This window comes from Schistocerca piceifrons, chromosome 2 (assembly GCF_021461385.2).
Source record: "Schistocerca piceifrons isolate TAMUIC-IGC-003096 chromosome 2, iqSchPice1.1, whole genome shotgun sequence".
In the NCBI taxonomy this organism is placed as follows: Eukaryota; Metazoa; Arthropoda; class Insecta; order Orthoptera; family Acrididae; genus Schistocerca; species Schistocerca piceifrons.
Window position 1 is genome coordinate 351,373,243 of NC_060139.1, and position 16,427 is coordinate 351,389,669.

Below are 16,427 nucleotides of genomic sequence, written 5' to 3' on the forward strand. Positions count from 1 at the left end.
GTTTTGGCGTTTCAGGTGTTATGGAATGGGAAGGCTTTATTGTAATTATTGTCTTTGAACAAAATTGCTCTTTCTGTTCGTCTCATTCCATATTTCTTTTAGTTACTTTCTGAACTACGCTGTAACGCTGTAGTAGTTCTTTGTGTGTATCGTCTAAGTTTCACGGTATATAGCATACAACTATAGCACACATAGCGTTGAAACGTTTATAAATACCCTAGCCACTGTGCAGTAAAAAGTAAGTTTAAAAGGTATCGCGTCGTCCTGTAAATTGTACCGCCGCCTTTCTTATGTATTGCACTTGAACATTTTAAAATAATGTTTACTATACATGTTTAACAATTGACTTGATCTAATAATCGATATGGTAGCTGTATTTCTGTATGTCTCGCTGCTATAAAGTTAGGTAGAGATAATGATATAATAATGCTTTGCCTGCATCCACGCGTCACTGGACGTTAAAGATTTTAAGACAATTGCAACAAACCGACTGACAAATGGCTTACAACATACCCCGACAGTAATATCAGTCAGACAAGGAAAGCTTATCTGTACATTCGACTGTACAAAATTGTGTCAGTGGCTTCTCCAAAACAGGAGTCTCGACACACGATCCACACATCTTTCGAGATTCGGACTAGATCCAATTCGTAACCGGGATCTAGAAATGAGGAAGAACAAATGGGAAAACAAAGAAGAATCCCCAGGGAAATGAAAAATTAATCGTAATTATGCAGTGCATTCCAAAATCTTTCAACTCCCACAAACCCAGCCTGTTGTAGAAGAGTGTCAGCAGGCCTGCACAAGATCTCCGTATCAGAACTGTACAAAAGGAATAAGAAACAGGGAAACAAGTGCTCCTGAGATGACCGACAGTCCTTACGAGATGTTCTCCCTGACAAGGAATATGTGAAAAACAAAAGTAGGTCTAACACAATCAAAACTGGCAAAACCATACATGGCGATATCTTTTCAAGATGATTCTGCAAGATCTGTGAAGTAGACCAGCAGGAAAAAATGATTAAGCGCCTCAAATGTTGTGGATATCTCGGTACCATGTGTGCGAAAGCACAGTAAGTGCGAATAGTACTTAATTGTGTGAGCTGTACACCTGAATTCATAGCTGTTATTGAAATGCTTTAGCGTAATTTCAAAAGTAACCTAATGTTTCTGATAATGGATAGGTCTTAAGGGCTCTAAATTTTTTCCAGTATCTTAAAATTAATATAACTATTGTTCAAACCAAATTTTTGTATTTCTTGGTACAGCTGAGAAAGATCTTTGGTAAAATTTATAATAAAAGTGGTACATTTTAGAAGACCTGCTTATATGAGATTGTATCACTTTGCAACTTTCATCCTATTATGGTCTTTTAACCGTGGAAAATTTATTTTCGAAACTTTCGTCATTTGTGCATGAGGGAGTGGAGCATACATTATTAGTATTGCATTTAGACGATGTACCCTGGAACCTAACAGAGAGGTTCACTAATATAATATGTAGCTACTACTACACCACTAAAAGTTTCAGAACCTTTCTTGATGTTTCAATGTTGTTATTTTGATCCCTGGCTTTCATACTGTGGTTAATGGCTAGGACACAAATAAATTCGCTGCTACAACATCTGACAGTACAGCATTGGACAATGGAAAGGAAAAAGAGCTTGACCGTATTAACTAAACACATTTAGATGTCCCAAACCCTTTTCATGTACTAAATGTCAGCTAGTTACCTTAGTGTGGGATTAAATTTATTTTATATGTTGTATTCTTACGTGTGACTAGTACTGGTACAGTGTTCAAGGGTAGGGCAAAATAGCTGAGAGATTTTTCTCCTTGTTTTACTATCTATAATAAGACAAGTAGTTTCATGCGGAATACGTAACAGCAAACTTAGATTATCAAACTGTGGAATTTCGAAGGTACGTTTAGTCAGACTGTGTTATGTTATCCCATGTGCTTGTTGTTACGTGAAGTTAATGTATTGTGCCTGTGAACAAGGACGGTCATTTTAGTCAGCCTTAAGGTCAAGACTGGCTGTGTTAAAATCTTTAAATGTCATTCGAGTTTTACGAGAAGTGTAGACTGCTGATCGTGTTGGTGGATCGTTGACGGTTCAATTGTTTAACTGACTGTATCCACTAGCTTGCTTATAGCCCGTGATTTTTTGCCTCATTACAACTGCTTCTACCGAGGCATGTTTCTTTGTGCTGCGTACCGAAGCGCATTGGAATCTGTGGATATGAGGAAGCAGTTCAAGTAGCTGACGAAGCCTGCTGGAATGTGACATGTGTCATCTGCCTGCAGGGAGTCATTTTGCTGTTGAATCACAGAGACATGAAGCTATGGGATTGTGGTTGTCAGTGGCATATAACGTGCTGTGGTCTGTGAAGCCATCCATCCGGCGTTGGCGTAACTCCTACGGGTCACCCTGACGGGGTGGAACTAGTCCAACCCGCCTTCAAGCTGGACACAGTCCCGTAACTCCTGCCTTCATCCTCTAACAAGAAGATTCCTCCATATTTGATGCTGTGGTAAATTAATCACTATACACCTCAGAATATTTTGATAGGAATGCAGGAGCAAGTCAACCCTCCTACAAACACTGAGGTTAAACACGCGCACTGGTAAAGTATATCGCCCCAGTTTTCAAAACTACTATTTTTAAAATATATGACTTTCTCCCTCTGGGCCAATTGTGCCCAATGACGTGTTGATCATTTTCATATTTAAAAGACATTAAAATTTATTCATGGTTTTTGCACTCAGTCCCACTAGCAGCAATACAGCCTGTATTGTACCCTTCCTAGTACCACGAAGATCACTATGACCCGATAAGCACATTGGAAAATCGTATCTTCCTGATTTTCAAAGCTATTCTTTTTCTCAAAAATATTACTTCCTCTCTCTGAGTCAATTGTATCCAGTGATGTTCTATTCATTTTTACATTAACAAGATTAAAATTTATTCACGATGTTTTTACTGAGTACCACTGAGCCCAGTCTACATTTTTTTTTTGTTTCTTAAGTGTAATAATCATAAAAATAGAATCATTACTGTTAAAATGAACAACTTTCATGTATATTTTGATGTTAGTTCATTAAAATATTTCCAATATATTCGACGTAGCTTACTTGGGTACTATACGAACCTAGTGACACTCAGTGAGACAAAAATATCCTGCTCCTACGAGGGTTAAGGTATGGACATATCCTCTGTTTTTGTTCGCGATGAATAGGTTGTGATAAAACATTTAATATCTAGTATAGTCTCCGTGCTCCAGTCTAAAATTTTAGTGTGTTGCAAAGCATCTGACTCACCCTTCTTTTATTCCAGCGCTCAGTCATTCATTCATACCTGCTATACGGTTTTAGGTCATTACACTCAATAACTTTTTATCATATGTTTTAGAAATGACTAATAGCGTGATTTTATACTACCATTATCATCACCATCAAAGGATGGCTTTCTGCGACTGGAGGCGTGGTGAGGCACTGAGTAATTATCCGTGAGCAAGATTTATGGTGGGTAACGTGCCTACCGTTGTGAATTATGTAGGGCTCGTAGATTAATCAGCGACGGATACCGAAAAGAGGAGGCATCTCTAATGTGATTACACTGACGAAGAACGAAGTTCTTCGGCGTCTTCTTTTCCCAGTGGACGTCTGAATCGAACCAAATCAGTCCTTCAGCTGACACACTTCCCAGGGTACAAACGATAAAAGATAGCTTAAAGATTCTTTTTAGTTTTTGCTACAATCATTGTCGTCTAATCTAGATGACCAATAACGAAAATAAAAATAATGTTATGTGAAATGACAGCGACTATTTTCTTTGATCTGTTACTTTTACTTAACATATTTTAAGCTGTTTAATTAAATACATGCAACGATAAAAGATAACGACGTATCGCCTAAGTAACTGTCATGCCGGTAACAAAAAAAATGCGAATTTCAACAGTCGGAGAATAAACATACTGGGCCCCTGCACCAGGCTTGCATGATATTCCCACAACAGATCGAACTGCCACCACGTCCATCACCATGCTTTGTGCTAACAAATAACTCCGCTTCGGATGATGAATCACAACGCTACTTAAAATGCCAATATTACGAAAAGGATAGATTGATAAGCATCATATAGCGGCGGATATGAGTCGCAGACAGGCAGAACAAAATGACTAGTTAGTTGCAATCTATCCTTTTCATAATATTTTCGCTACTTAAAATGTTCCTTAGGGTGCAAATACTTTGCTCTCGTGTTATCATTTCCGTCGGTAATACATATTGAATAAAATATGAAGGTCGCCTGCTGTTAAAATTGCGGAATAATATGTTATGGCACTAAGGTTATGTTTAAAGTGGGTCTCGAACTACTACTTGTACGACCGAATAATATTCAAAAATACTTTTCTCTGTGTGAGTAGACCACTTTGTAACACCATTTCTCATCTTATAATTCTAAATAAGCAGAAAGATGATACTAATTTTCACAGCTTGCTAAATAACCTATTAAAAATAAAATCTGCCTTGGTGATAGAATATATTCCTATGGGTGCAGGTGTGTATTCAAGTTATGAAACGTCCCCTTTGAACAATTATACAAGACTGTGCTTAACCAAACACACAATATTTTTAGCGCAACACAATCTGACTTCCAAAAAATCCCTACGAAAGAATGGGCCCTGACTATCAGTAAACTATAACTTTCACAAATCACTTACCTCACAAAAATCTTCGCTACACAAGCTACTGCAATACAGCGAGCGCCACTACTGCCAGCTAAATAAAAGATCCAAACTATGGAAGGCACTAACTACTGTTAGGGATAGTTAGCAAATGAAAGATATTAATAGAGAACAAACAATGTATTTACCTTGATATCATCATATATAAATATAGCAGTTCATGACAAATTTCAAAACTCCGCCATCTCTCTCTCCGCATCCACCACTGCTGGCGGCTCACCTCCAACTGCGCAACGCTACGCGCTGTTCACAGCCAGCTGCCTAACACTACAATGGCGAGTATTACAACAATGCAAAGCAGCCACAGGCGGCACACAGCACAGCCAGTGATTTTCATACAGAGGTGGCGTTACCAATAAAAAAACCTAAACAGCCTACTTACATAGCCCCCATGCTCCCCACAAAAAAATTTTACAAATTGTGTTGGACAGTGGCCAATACAGATTTGAAGAAATTTTTCATAATTACAATAACAAAGATATCAAATGCCCACACTTATTGATACAATGTTGGTCAAAAGCAAAAATTTTCTCGCAGTCCATAAAGATAGTCCTGATCGTTGAATTGCAGTGTTTTTTTTCAAAGCCTGAGCAGTAAAAGAAAATGCACACGGAAGTAGTAGATTTCCATGCAGTCTTGAAAAAGTAGTGTTGTCCTTCCAACGGAAAGACAGTGCTGACTCTTGACATGCAGATAGGTAATGGGCCACAATGGAGCAAACCCACAGCAGAGTCATTCGAAGTTTTGAAGAATATTGGTAGGTAGGTCATCACAGAGCAGACCCACTGGAGTCCTGGTAGAGATTGTGGTATTGGTGGGCCACCAGAGGTGCAGACCCACTGCAGTCCTTGTAGAAATAATGGTATTGGTGGGCAATCAAAGATGCAGACCTACTGTAGTCCTTGTAGAGACGGCCAGCAGCCATCTGTTGCGACTGTGCAGGTGCACAATCACCATTGAAGAGTCTTGCGGAGAATATAGCAAGTCCATAAACCACCACTTGTCCACTCACAAAAAATTTGTTTGACATGTGCTTAGAACCAGCAATGCTGTTATCCAGTCCCTTGCTGAATTAGTAACACACGTGCAAACACTAACAGTCCCAACTTCTCACATATTGTCCATATACTATGACCAACAGAAACGTGTGCAGTGAAATGTAACTAACAAGTTAATAATATCATGAACTGGTGACAATTACAATTTTATAACATAAGAATACAATAACAAAGGTACAAAATACATCATTAAAAACATAACAATACAGATAACATTTGTAGTACAGGCTTTACAAAAGAATCGAACTAACATATACATCAGAGGAATTATGACATGAGTACATACATAAAAGATCACAATAACTTTTGAAACGTCAACTTCACACATGAGCATTAAACAGAACAGAATTAATAATGTCTAACATCTTTACAAAGTAAATAACATATTATTAATGCCTATTATATTCGAGGATAACAGTATTCCTCATCATAGTGAATGTAGCTTAATATTAAAAGAAGAAAAAATTCTATGAAACTACACAGAGACAGGAAGAAAACAAATACACAAGGGTACACAAACACATAGAGGGATGACACAAAAGGAAAGGACAGGGTTTGTTTTACTGCAGTATTTTGCATGGAGATCTCACTTCGTTCATCATTATTCCCAAAAAGTCCTATCTAAACCTGTTTTCTGTACTTTTTTTCGTATAACTTCTCAATGCATTTCTTCCAATTCATCGCAACTCATTCTCTTAGAGGCTACCCCCTCTTAAGCTAACTTAAATCTACTGAGCTCAGATGCTAAACTAAGGGACGAGGCAATGCAGCAGCACAAAATAAGTAACACAAACAGCAATGACCAAAAAAATGGAAAATTGCAAAGCAAGCTATAGTAAATCTAAATTACCAAGCAATGCAACATTACAACTAATATGAGCCAATGTGCAGCAACAAGAAAAATAAATGAGTAGTAAAACTGGCTTAGCAGAGTAACACAAAGTCAAATTCAGTAACACTATGCCTGGCAAACAGCAGTAACTTATACCTAAACATGACATAGCTCAAGCAGAAAAAATATTATGGTAAAAACAACAATGCAGATAAGGGAAATGTATATTCACATCTTAATGTCTATGTAATTAAAGTGGTGCACCACAAATTATTCTACAAAAGAAATTACCAAGTACTTGAAAAGAAAATTATAGATGCAGTTACTGTTATTAGTCCCTTCTTATTGTTCTCTCCATTCCAAGAGCTCCTTTTTCGAAGAATGTGGATCAGAAAATACTTATTTAATAAATCTGTTGACAGAAAGTGTTCACATTAGCAGATGCATTTAAGTTTATTTTATAAAACCAATGCTGCAACACAGCAGGAAACCAGATGTTAAACAAAATGAGCAATCTCTTAACTACAAAGACAATAGATGTAAAATGTTTCTAATCATTTCATTAGGCATTTTAGTAAATATCATAAATTATGAGCTCCACAGTATGCTTTCAACAAGGAAATGTCAATAGCGAGGACAATGGCCTCCCCTTTCTTTTTTTCTACCTGTGCTTCTGATGAGGCACTCACTAATGACTTGTTCTCCCGGCATCTGACACAGCTGCGTGCCCACGACGCATTACGTGCAGGTGGTCACTTAACTTTCTTACGGAAATATTTACGACAGCAGTTTCTGCTACAGTGACAGTCTCATATAAAAAAATTCACAGGTTAAGAACTTGCGTTACAAATCTGTAGAAACAAAATCCTGTAAATATAACAGAGTCCAAAAAATTTTCGCCAGCATTCTGATACATTCACGCATTTACACACATTTCATAACTCTTAAAGTACGATTTTTGGTTTCCAACAACCTTTTCCACAAATCAGAGTCCCTAAACACTACTCATTATTCCTTACCTCATTATACATATACATATTCGTCGACACTTCTTCAATATTTCATCATGAGAAATACGTAGCATAATCAAACTCCTCATATACGGTATCATCATCTTATTGATCATAAACATACCTCAACAGCATAATACACATCGTCATCGTAATAATATCATAACATCTCAGTCAACTCTCAAAATCGTCGTAGCTTCCTCCAATAATTTCAAAACCTAAAAAAATTCTCTGCTCATGTCAATAGTGTCATCTACCTCAAACGTACTTTAAAATCGTGCTCCCTTACCAAATATATCATTCAAAGCTCTCATAGTATCACAATGGTTCCGAAAAAATATGAGCATTTCACAAAGTACAGACAAAATACAATTTCATAAGTGTGAAGTTATCCAACGGTGTAATTGCGTAAACCTCTGTCACTGCCGTAGTAAAAACGTTTGTCTCTCTCAGTTAAATGATCAGATAGCTGTGTAATTTGTGTGTTAGAGAAATATGGTACCGATGTGTAAAGTTGTATAAGCAAATACCATATTAGCTAGGGTTCCTTGTGGTTGCCACACACATGGTACACAAAGTAGGCGTGTACCCCCCTGAGGATTAATGTAATTATACCCTCAGGTGTTACAGATTACAGCAATGGAATGAAATGTATCACGGAAAACTTTCTTGTAATTCAAAAATCTTTAAAAATAAATGCTTTAAGTACAAAATTAATCACTCAAATACGTGTACTGTAGCGCTAAATGTGCATCTTGTTGTAAGATAATCTCTGTGGAAGTGTCGTAGTTATTGTCCTCTGAAAGCTAAGTTTTGCAGAAGTCAGTGTACTTACCTCATGATAAACAAAAGTGAAATGCTTTGCGTATAGATATCTTAGTTCTTACGCTTATTGCCATGATGAAGAAAGTACTGTGCCGTAACGTATTGCTGTGCTACGGAAAAGGCAGTCTCATTGTAGCTATACCACAAAAGTTACTACTAAAACATGTTTTACTTTCCAGAATAAAACAGAAAAATGTGCAGATATAAAACAGAAACACTGCAAAAGCAACATTGTAAATTGCCACTCATTAGTACCGTCGTGATAAAATCGTGTAGCTGTCACATAAACTAACCACTGTGTTATCTGGTATCTCACTGAAAGTATTTTAAATCCCAAATGTATTTTCAAGTAAACCAAAATGTTGCATTAAAATCTCATTAGCAGTACTGGTAAATGTTCTAATCGTGCAACTAACAAGCAAGAATGTACACACACAATTACACTGTGTCGTCTGTTCACAATAACAATGCATTCGTAATTTCTGTTTAAATAAGTTCTCTTGGTTCTTGACTGGATATTTAACTTCAAACATTGTTGCATGGTAACAGTTTCTGAAGCATACTAGTAACGTGAAGTGAAACGTTTTATGGCAAAGACAAAGTTAAAAAGCAGATTATCCTTCAATAAACGGTTTTACATGTGAAATGTGGTGTAAACCTTTACTCTTCCTAATAAGCAGAGTTTCAACTTCAACGCAATTATCATGTGGTATACGTCGGATTCTGTAAGGTCCATTGTAAACTAGAAAGAATTTGTGACTCAAGTGTTTCTTCTTATGTGACAATGAATGAGCTTTAATGAGAACTTTCTGACCAATATACAATTTCTTTGCATTTGCTTTACCGTGTAGTTTTCTCCTTTTGTCTGCTGCAGATTTTATATTTTTAAGAGCCAAATCAATTATGTCTTTGTGTCGAAGTTTACGTGTATTCGGGAAAGGTACAAGCTCTCTGATTCTGTTCGGTGGTTCTTCATTCTTCAGTACAAGAGTAGGTGGTAAAGCAGTGGAGTCGTGAGGCATTTCATTCAGCACGTTTTGAAATAAGTGTAAATATCTGTCCCAATGCTGATGCTTCCTGTGACAATAAAGTCTGCAAAGCTTATTGATTTCTTTCATAATCCGTTCAGATGGGTTACAATGTGGTGAGTACAATGAAATAAAAACAGGTTTGATTTTATGATTCTGAAGCATGCGTGTCAAACAGCAGATCTGAATTGAGGTCCGTTATCTGAAATGACTTTACTAACGTGTCCAACTTCACGTAAGAAATTTTTAATAAAGGCCTTGGATACAGACCGTCCAGTGGCTTTACGTAATGGTGTGAAAGAAACAAATTTTGAAGTAAGTTCAACAGAGACTAGAACGTACGAAAATCCATTAGATGTTCTGACAAGCGGTCCCAAGAGATCAACAGCAGCAAATTCTTTTAATTTAGAAGGAATAATAGGAAACAACGGAGCACGATGTGAGATAGTAGATGGTTTCGCCTTTTGACAAAGTTTACAAATAGACAAGACTCTTCGAATTCGCTTTTCCATATTGTTAAAATAACAAGTCGTTCGAAGAATATGATAACATTTTCGTGGGCCAAAATGTGCATAGCTGAAATGAGTGTACCAAATGAGCTTATTAACAAAATCGTCAGGAATGCAAAGTACCCATAGCTTGTCATCAACAGTGCAACGTTTGAACAGTATGTTGTTTCTAACCAGATAATAATGCCGAATCTGAGTGTGTGTCTTTTCATGCCATTTGCTCTTAATGTCTTTCCAAATCGGATCTTTATCTTGTTCATGAGCAATGTCCTTTAAAGATGTGGTGATGAAGTTTTCAAAGGCGACTTTCTGAATGTAAAGAATACTGAAATTTTTCTCGAGGTTGCCTTGTGTGGTACTTTTCTCAAGCCCAGCCGGTGCGCGTGACAGTGCGTCCGCAACAATGTTCTCCTTGCCGGGAATGTAGACTATTGTGAAGCGGAATTCTTGCAGAAACAATGCCCAACGTTTTAACCTGTCATGATTTAATTTTGAAGACATAAGAAATTGTAATGCACGATGATCACTGTATACTTTTACGTGCTTACCAGAAAGAAAGAAACGGAATTTGTTAAATGCCCAAACGATAGCTAAAGCTTCTAATTCAGTAACGGAATAATTTTTTTCAGATTTTGTTAGCACTCGGCTAGCAAAAGCAATGGTTTTCTGAACAGTAATGTCATCTTCTATGGCTTCTGGAAATAAATGTGCACCAAGACCGACTTTGGAAGAATCCGTGCTAAGGCAGAAATCTTGTGACAGATCTGGATGAGCTAGTATTGGCGCGTTAAGTAGCGATTCTTTCAAAGAACTGAATTCCAACTGTGCTTGTTCGTCCCAGTTCCAAATAGTATTTTTTCCAGTAAGAGAACAAAGTTTTGGTGTAACAAGAATTTGCATATTCAGAAAACGACGGTAAAAATGTACGAGACCTAGAAAACTGCGGACTTGTTTTTTTGTGGATGGAACTGGAATGGCTCTGATTGCTTCTAACTTTTCAGGATCCGGCTGAATGCCTTCAGAAGAAATAATATGTCCCAAAAACCTCACCTTTGACCTACCGAATTCAGACTTTTCCAAGTTAACTGTAATTCCAGATTCTGCAAAAATACGTAACAAACTGTTGAGGATGCGATTATGTTGTTCCCATGAAGCTTCTGCTATTAGAATATCGTCCACATATAAGGTGATGTGACGTTTTAAGAACTCAGGTAATATGGAATTTAACCCACGAATGAATGCTGCCGAAGAAATGTTCAAACCAAAAGGAAGTTTCCGAAACTGATAACAAACGCCGAAACAAAGGAAAGCTGTGTATTTTCTACATTCTGGATGAAGTTCGATCTGATAAAAGCTGGATCTGAGATCAATGGTAGACAACACTTTTACACCATTAAAATTTTGAAGAAGTTCTTCCATCGTCTGCGGCCTGTCTGTTTCAGGAATGATGATAGTATTGATTTGTCTCGAATCTAAAACAAGCCTGATCGATCCATTTTTCTTCTCAACAACATGTAATGGGTTGTTGTATGAGCTTACTGCAGGCTCAATAATGCCCTCATTAAGCATAGATTGTATTTCTGTTCTAACACGGTCCCTATAATGCGCCGGTATTACGTATGGTCTAACACAAAATTTAATATGCTCACGAACACGAAATTGGTATTGAAATCCCTTGATTGTTCCTGTTTTGTGAGTAAAAACTGTGGAATGTGCTTGTAAAATCTCAAAAAGGTCCTGCCTATCAGTGTCATTACAATTCTCAATTGTTTGAATTTTATTCTGAATTAACTCATTAATTTCAAATATGCCGTCGAAGTCATCCCTGTCAGTACGTACAGAGTGATTGTTAGTGTCTAGTTCCGTAGAAAATTCCGAACTGTTTTCTAACAGAACGTAAAGCCGATTAATTTCCTCATCATGGTTTGAGAGCCAGTCTTCAAATTTCAAACCTATTGACTTATCTTCTTTCTCTTAACTTATTTCAGCATCGTGAAAGCTTAAGACTGCTTTGTATTCATTCAAAAAGTCTACTCCCAGCGTAATTTCCGTCGACAATAATGGAACAATAAGAAAGTTCATAGAAAAGCTGTGGCTTTGGCAAAAGAATTCTAAATTGGTTTGTTGGCGTACATCTACACTTTTTCCAAAGATTGCACCTTGTAATTTAATCTTACGTAACGGAAGTGTGGGGCAATCGTTCGATTTGTTGCATTTGCTAAAAGCTGTTTCACTAATTACTGAAATGGGACTGCCAGAGTCAAGTACTGCCGTAAATTTTACGTCATTTACTGTAATGTGAACCACAGGATATGCAATGTTGTTATGTTTTACGTCGTGTTCCTGGAGTAAGATGTCCCTAATGTCTTCCATTTTTACGTAATTACTAGCTACGGCAGCTGCGTCGTCAGTTTCATAAGTATGTTTTGTGGCTGCCAGCGGTGTGAGTCATTGCCTATTGTCTCTTTGTTGGCGCGCGTCGTTATTGGGATTTGGAGACCTAACTTCTACAAATTCACCGTGACGAGAATCCCGCCAGTTCTGATGCAGTTCAGGTCTGTCGTTACGATCATATCGTCTGTCGTCATGTTGGTAGATTCCATAGTTTCTTTTTTGTCGGTCACGTGGTGGAGAATTTCTCCCTGAGTCGTAACTACGCGCTGGACCGTTGCGTCTAAAGTTATTCTGTCTCCCTTGATAATAATTCTTTTGGTTCCCATATTGTCTGTTTCTCTGATTGTCTCTGTGATAGTCATTACCACAGAGAGGTGATCTTTCCCTGTAATTATTACTACTCTGCCAACGGTTGTAATACGGGTGGTGTCTGTTTCGGTCACGATTTGTGTTGTGAGAATAGCCTTGTCGCGTCCTGTTATTATTTCTTTCATCGCGGAATTGCGACTGATGTGATCTGTAATTGTTGTGCTCCTGCGTTCTGCGATTGTCAGTGTCACTTTCCAGTTCTTGTAACAGTCCCTGAAAAGCTTCAATGTCGTCTTTGCAACGTCCTGCTAAAATAATATGTCGTAAATGTTCAGGTAATTTGATTAAGCAAATGCGGATGAGTTCTGAGGGGCTGTATGGGTTTGACAGTTACTGATTCTTGTGCAACATGTCTTCAAAATATTTCACAAGACTGGAGAATTCAGATTGTTCGAAATGTTTCATCATTATGATGCCATGATTTACTCGGTCTTGTGTAGCTTGAGACCAATATGCTGAGAGGAAGGCATGGTAAAATTCTCCTTCACTGTGACAATCGTGAATGACCGATCGCATTCTTACAGCTGGTTCATTCTCTAAATAGCCACACATAAATTCTAACCTGTGCTCCAATGACCAGTTGGGAGGAAAACAATGAGAGAATTGATGGAGCCACGCTTGTGGATGAATGTCGTTGGCAGAATTCTTAAATGTTTTGAATTTACGTGTAGTAATGAACAGCTTATAGTCAAAGTCATCGTGTCGGCGAGTAGCATATCGGTCATTGTTACGTCGTGTCGGCGGTTCCATCTCAAAATTCGGTCCACCTTGCCAATTCCTTTCATAATTACCGAAATGCCCTGTGTTATTATTTTGTGGCTTTTCCGTATTTCTAAGTTCCTCTTCCCGTGTTGGAGCGCGAGTGTCCTCTGAAATATGTAATTCTTGTATCACCCGCGTCAACTGATCTTGTACTTCCCGGATTTCTCTTTTGTACTGTGTATTGATTTGATTTTGATTTTGTTTGAATTTTCTTATTTGTTCATACTCTTCTGTGTCAGTGAAGGCTACGGGTCTTGTGTCATTCAGATCATCATCTACCTTTGTAGATAAGTTAGTGACCTGATCCGAAAGTTCGGCTACTTTCTCCGATAGTGAACACATTTCCTCAGTGTGTTTTTCTGAACCAAGTTTCAGAGTGTCCATTTGTGTTGAAATCGAATCTACTGTGTCCTTTAAGTTTTCCTGAGTTTTTGCAAGTTGCGTAACCGAATCGGTAGATGCAACTGAGTCAATTTTAGCCCACAAGGTCTCATGATTTTCATGGACAATGGTTTGCAGTTCTTTTATGGCTGCTTCGTGATTCTGTAATGCATTTTCATGCCGCGATAAAATAGGTTGAAAATGCTCACAAATTTGTGTTTTTACGTCATTACAGACTTTTTGACATTTCGATTCAATGTTATGTAACTCAGTAGTTAAATCTTCACGTGTTTGTTCAAGCGTGGTGTGAAGATTTTGTTCCATTGCGTCTAACTGTTGCTGTGTTTGTCTCTGGTGTTGTTCCATTGTGTCTAACTTTTGAAGCTTTTGCTGTGTTTATCTCTGATTTTGTTCCATTGTGTCTAACTTTAGAAGATTCTGTTCTATTGTGTCTAACTTTTGAAGCCTTTGTCCCATTTGTTGCATTAACTGTAATAACAGTGCACTGGTGTCTGAAACATGTTCCTCAGTGCTATTCGGCAACACATTTGAACAGGCAATATTCGCAGTTTGAATAGCAGAAAATGTGTCTTGACTTATTTGAGAAAAGGGTGAGGACGCAAAACCTGAATCTACAGTATTTGCAAGATTGTGTCCTGTCATTTCGGATTCCTGAGGCGAGCTGTTGCCGACCGATCGATCGATAATGCTTCCCTCTTCACTAATTGTTTCACTGTCCACGCCATTGTTTGCCGCCCGCTCCATTTCCCTATGCACAATTACCAAATTACTACTTTGAACATCAGTTAATTCATTAGTCGGTGGCGCTAACACACTGCTTTCATTTTCACTGTCATTTCTCAGTTTACTTTGGAGCCTAGTATTACGTTTTTCACACGCCATAATTGTCACAATATTTCACACGATAACACAGAGAGGCACAATTTGAAGAGCAAAATAAAATAACATAGCAATGGAAATAATGTCTACTTAATTGCAAGGGCAGCTGCGAAATACTTGGTGCAAATCTACATGCATGCCACAACTGTTTTGCTGTACAACAATGAAAAACTACAACTACAATGGAAATTCTCTCTATAATTACGCGCTGGCAATAAACAAAAGCTACACTAATTACACAAACTACAACAAAAAATCAGAAGATTCCAGTGAGGTATCCTCGGCTAAGGGTCGACATATGAAACGTCCCCTTTGAACAATTATACAAGACTGTGCTTAACCAAACACACAATATTTTTAGCGCAACACAATCTCACTTTCAAAAAATCCCTACGAAAGAATTGGCCCTGACCAACAGTAAACTATACCTTTCACAAATCACTTACCTCACAAAAATCTTCGCTACACAAGCTACTGCAATACAGCGAGCGCCACTACTGCCAGCTAAATAAAAGATACAAACTATGGAAGGCACTAACTACTGATAGGGATAGTTAGCAAATGAAAGATATTAATAGAGAACAAACAATGTATTTACCTTGATATCATCATATATAAATATAGCAGTTCATGACAAATTTCAAAACTCCGCCATCTCTCTCTCCACATCCACCACTGCTGGCGGCTCACCTCCAACTGCGCAACGCTACGCGCTGTTCACAGCCAGCTGCCTAACACTACAATGGCGAGTATTACAACAATGCAAAGCAGCCACAGACGGCACACAGCACAGCCAGTGATTTTCATACAGAGGTGGCGTTACCAATAAAAAAACCTAAACAGCCTACTTACAAAGTGCACGTTCTCACACCATCTTCCGGCCATTGCTCCAAAGTCCGAATGTGATTCCACTGACTCACAGTGTTTACAGCTTACGTAAAGGAGCTTTTGTAAAACATGAGACGAGGTAATCAAGTTACAGACATATTCAAGATGCTCCTAAGACGTTAAATAGTTCTAGCTGCAAATAAGGTGTGGGACTTTTTGAGTCATTGCTGATACTTACGAGCCACCGTATTGATGACAGACTGTACATTCTTCCGATTTTTGCGAAGATGTGAATGGCCACCAAGGAAACGAAACTTTGTAAGATATTAAATGCAGAAATATTCTCTGATTTTAAAAACTCCATTGAAAATACAGAGACTGTGGCATTAAAATATATCCACGTTACTAACTTAAGATGTTCTTCCCCAACCCCAAAGAAATCCTCTCTATTCGGTAGCGGTACGAGCCAAGGGAGCGCCCGTTTTCATTACGATACTACTCGTTGTAACCTGCTGGTACAGCGTTACGCGAAATACCAACTGTTAAGAAACACTGGTTTTTCTAATCAGATTCCCTGACGAGAAACCATATTTGCGATGCACAAGATTTAAGGGATTGGTGGTCGGTTGGTACAGGGCTATGCAGGGTTCTATTCAGAAAATGATGCTCGACGTTGTCATAAGATCCAGCCATGCATGTCTCCGTTCATGGCCATTACCTGAGATAAATAAAGTAACACTTACAGACTGTGATCCTCCAATCAAATAGGTAAAGCACTGGCAAG